The sequence below is a fragment of the Camelus dromedarius genome, chromosome 18 (genome assembly GCF_036321535.1).
Source record: "Camelus dromedarius isolate mCamDro1 chromosome 18, mCamDro1.pat, whole genome shotgun sequence".
Lineage (NCBI taxonomy): Eukaryota > Metazoa > Chordata > Mammalia > Artiodactyla > Camelidae > Camelus > Camelus dromedarius.
This window is the reverse complement of record NC_087453.1, coordinates 33,315,107-33,319,385: the sequence shown is the minus strand read 5'-3', so window position 1 is coordinate 33,319,385 and position 4,279 is coordinate 33,315,107. Positions and strand designations below refer to the sequence as shown.

General features: G+C 43.1%; 1 long non-coding RNA gene across 1 annotated transcript; it reads right to left on the bottom strand.

Annotated features, from left to right (window-relative positions):
- Positions 1 to 276: 276 nt before the first annotated feature.
- On the bottom strand, positions 277 to 3,188 carry LOC135323402 (uncharacterized). Its single transcript, XR_010384987.1, has 3 exons — positions 3,115 to 3,188; positions 717 to 902; positions 277 to 573 (listed from the first exon to the last, which is right to left on the bottom strand). It is a non-coding gene; the product is annotated as an uncharacterized LOC135323402 (long non-coding RNA).
- Positions 3,189 to 4,279: the final 1,091 nt, after the last annotated feature.

Here is a 4,279-nt window from a genome sequence, read left to right as displayed (position 1 = left end):
AGTGTCTGAAGAACAGGCAGTGGCGGATGCTTTGGGACACTCTGGAGGTAGTACTCCTGTGATGACTTTAAAAAGCAAGGGAGAATTTAGGGGACCATATATTTCAAGTACAGAAAACACACGCCATGTCTACAAACATTCATCTCTAGCCATGATGATTCAGAGAGGAAAGACATATTCAAACGTACACCAATTTTCCACATAAGTGCATCAAAACAATTTGGAAAGAACGTAACTTTCTTCTCTAGATCACACAGCGGGGATTACAAGGTTTGTACTGAGAGCCCTACTTGTAAAACATCTGCTAAAATAACTGGGTCCACTATCAGTCCATTCAAAGAGAAGGATGGAAAAGAACAAAGCCAAGGTAATACGCTCCGGTCTTTGGTGGGTTGCAATGTCACAAAGGAGACGGACAGGTCATCAAGGAACCACCCTGCCGTGATCACGGAGCCCGGGAACGGGGTGGGGGGCAAGATGTATGATGCAGCCGCAGCTGTGCCCGCGCTTCTAGGCAGGTATCCAAAGTCACCTCGACATGGCGTCCAATGCTTGTGCCCACGTCCTCATCACCTGAGATGTATTTAAGAGAAATGGAAACTAATAAACGGAAAATACCTTTGGTGGGCACACCGTCCAAAGAGCAAAGTCACAGTTTGACAACTGGCCATCCCGGTTCCCTGGGATTCATTCTAGGAGAACCTTAGAAACCACACCTCTCTCCTCAAGAAGTGCTGCCTACTTGTCCGATCTTTGGCTCAGGGATGGAGCACGTTCACGTGGACTTTAATATCTGCACAGATTTGACTGTCTTTCTCCAGGTTCACTTGTCCATTCTGAAGAGGCCAGAGTTAAGTCCATCTTCTGTAAGGTCAATTCCCTCCAGTGAAAACTTATCAAGCCTGCAATTAAAAGCCAACTGAACAGGACTGTCCTCAGCTAAAAATGTCACCCACCCTTCACTGCTTTCTTAATTTCCTTTCCTGGCTAATTGCAACAGACTAAAACCTCCCTCCACCCAGCTCCCCAACAATGTCAAACAGAAAGTAAGGTCCATAAAAGAGGAGACAACTCCATAGTCACCTCTGAATTCCTAGCATATACTAATGTCAATAAATAGAACAATGATTATGGCTTCTTTCCTTTAAAACCTTTCTGGTTATTTAAATGAGACCTTGGAAGAGAGCTGTTTGGGTCTAGTATCTTGATCCAGAAGACTCAGGAGGCCTTTTTCGGAATGGCTGTTCACTGATTCATTCAAAACACAACTTCTCATTCCGGGAGGAGCTGTGATTTTCTGCCAGGAGATTGTGGTCACTCTCATGCCAGAACAGCTTTAAACTAAATCCTTACTTTGGATTTGTTATTTTTCCCTGCTTCCCCAAAAATTGACTTTCCTTAATTTCTTGCCTTGAGGAATGATATTTTTCTTTCTTTCTAATTCACCCTTTATTAAACGGGATTCTCAGGATGTGTTTGGCCTTACATAGGATGAGCCATCCAACTCCCAGTGTGAGAGGCCTGGGGCTCACCTCCCACCCTCCTGCCAGGGCAACTAACACTCAGTTCAGGAGCCAACCGGCACCCCAGGGCTTCTAAGGCTCGTGTATCTCCCAGAATCCCTGCTTTCTGGTTTGACTTGGCTTCTGAGGATTTCCCCTCACTTTCTTGAAAATTAGCTGTGCAGCTTTAAAGATGAGGAAGGAAGGTTTTATTTCTTAATCAGCATTTTAAGGAACTTGTGTAATGAACGTTTTCACGAGTTTCTAGAACCCTCCATTGCCGAGATAGAAAACACAATAGATATTTTCTAAATTTAGGTATCATGTGCATTGTTTCTTTGCTTTTGTTTTCTTAACTACTAACACACAGTTTTTAATTAAAAAAAATAAGGCCCGAAATAGGATAGAAACTTGAAGGGGGAAACAAAATTTAAGGGCAAAGAAAGAAAAATGATAAGTACTCTACAAATTTAATATAATACATACACTATGGATCAGATCAGCAATTCTCAGTAACAGCTAATTGAAACATGACCATGAGGTAAAATGTCTCTCCTGTCAGGAGATGACCAACAGAAAATAGAATTAAAACAACAAATTAAAATTCTAAGTCTGGTGAGGTATAGAAGGCTACCAGCTAAATGTGTCTTCTTCTGGAAAAGAGGGAGGCTCACCAGCTCTTTACTGTGGAGCCTGAGCCCAGGGGAGGGCGGTGAAGTGAGCTCTGTAAGTACCCAATTAGCAAAGTGGGTGATGAATAAAGAGACGTGAGCTTTGATGACAGAGATGAAACTACTATTCACTTGTCCTGTAAAGTATGTCTTCACGTTCAGTGATCAATACCTCAGGGTCCTCAGGGATTGAGATTATAGGAAAATGCACAGCCCGGGCCCAGACCTCCTCTTTGAGCTCGTGACACTGCACTTAGATGTCTCAAGGGCACCTCCAACTCTACCTGCACAGAGCTGGCTTCACGGTTCTCCTCACATAGCCGTCCTGCCCAGGGCCACTGGTCTGGGGGCAAGGTCTCCCTGCCTCTCCCAGCTCAGGCCCATCACTCACAGATGTGACTGGACCCCTCCTTCAGGGCCCAGATTTCCTCAGTCACCGAGCCCCACCACCCACACCTGTCCTACCAGGTACTCACAGGCACTCCCTCAGCACTGATTCTGGGCTGGGGACCACGCTGCACACTGTGCGCATGTTATCTCACTGGATCTCCACAACAGTCCTGGGAATTGGGTACATCACTCTTTCAATTGATTAGATAAATTGTTTCACTTCCTTGAGTGTGTCGTCCAAAGTGAAACGGCTACTGAGCCACAAACATGGGACTGAAAACCACTTGAAAATTGAACACTGCTACACCTCGCAGCCACCCTACTCTGATTCATCACATCACTTTCTGCTGACCCTACTGAATGTTTGCAAGCATTCTACAAACACAAAAGTGATCTACGAGAGCACCCCAGTCCCCTACTTAAAATCTGTCAATGATGGTCCACTGCCCTTCAGAGAAAGCCTCACCAGGCCTGAGCACAGCCCAACGGCCCGGCATCCTCGTTCCAGGCGCGGCCGTGCCGCCTCACCCACCACGCAGCACTACACGTACCGTGTCCAGGACTGGGATGCTGACTCTGTACAACACGGGTCTCGTCTCACTCGAACAATGATCACCCTCTTCAGTGGTCACCCTCTTCAATGCTGAAACTCAGAAAAATGTTTTCTCAGGATGAATCAATATCTTTTTCCTTACAACTTCCAGTCATTGATAATGAGCTCCCCCCAAAAGAGAGAAGACTTAATCCTCAGTCTCCTTATCTGTAAAGTGGGAATAACAAGGAAATATGTGAGGTTTTCAGAGAAATAAAATTCATGTGAGTCTGAGAGACAATTCCCAACATACAGTAAGCACTCAATATGGGCTTACTTAGTATTAATAAGAATATGTTGCATTCCAGCAACCTTAAATCAATGTTTTATGGCTTTGTCCAACAGACTACTGACAAACAGTTGGACGAACCCCTTTGAGCAGATCAGCACAAGCGTATTGGGAGAGGTAAGTGCTGTCTCCAGTTACAGCTCAAACTCTTACATGTTGTTTGAGCATTTAGTTGTCGTTATTGAATAAAGACAGGTGTTCTTTAGTCAAAGCTCCTGAAACATAAATCTTCAAAGATAGATACAAATTAGGTTTCAAGTACAACATTCTCACTAGAAATTATTTGAAAATGACAGTCTTAGCTCCTCTGTACATCAAAAGGGCATGTTCTTAATGTATCTGACTATATACACTGAAAGGATTGTTTAAAAGAAATTAAGATGAAGCCATCCTGAATAAGCTCTCAGTATCATCTGCACAAAGCGCCACCCAAGGGTCTCATTTCTCACTTCCACATAGGTGTTGTGGTAGTTTAACCTGGGTCTTGGTTTCTTATAACACAGGGGAGGGAAGAGTTGTGGATAGATTTATGTAGCAAATATAAACCTAGTATATTTGATGTGTAGGAATACTAGAAATAAACATATTGATATATAGTCCCACCCTTAAGAAGCTCAGCCTTTTCATTTACAACAGCATTAAAAATAAAATGGGAGATACATTTAACAAAAATTTACAAGATTTGTACATTGAACAATTTGAAGTATCACTGAAAAAATTTTAGAAGACCTACATATATGGAAGACATCCCATGTTCATGGAATGGTAAACAATATTGTTAAAAATGTTAAGACTCCCCAAAGTGATCTACAAATTCAGTGGAATTGCTATCAAA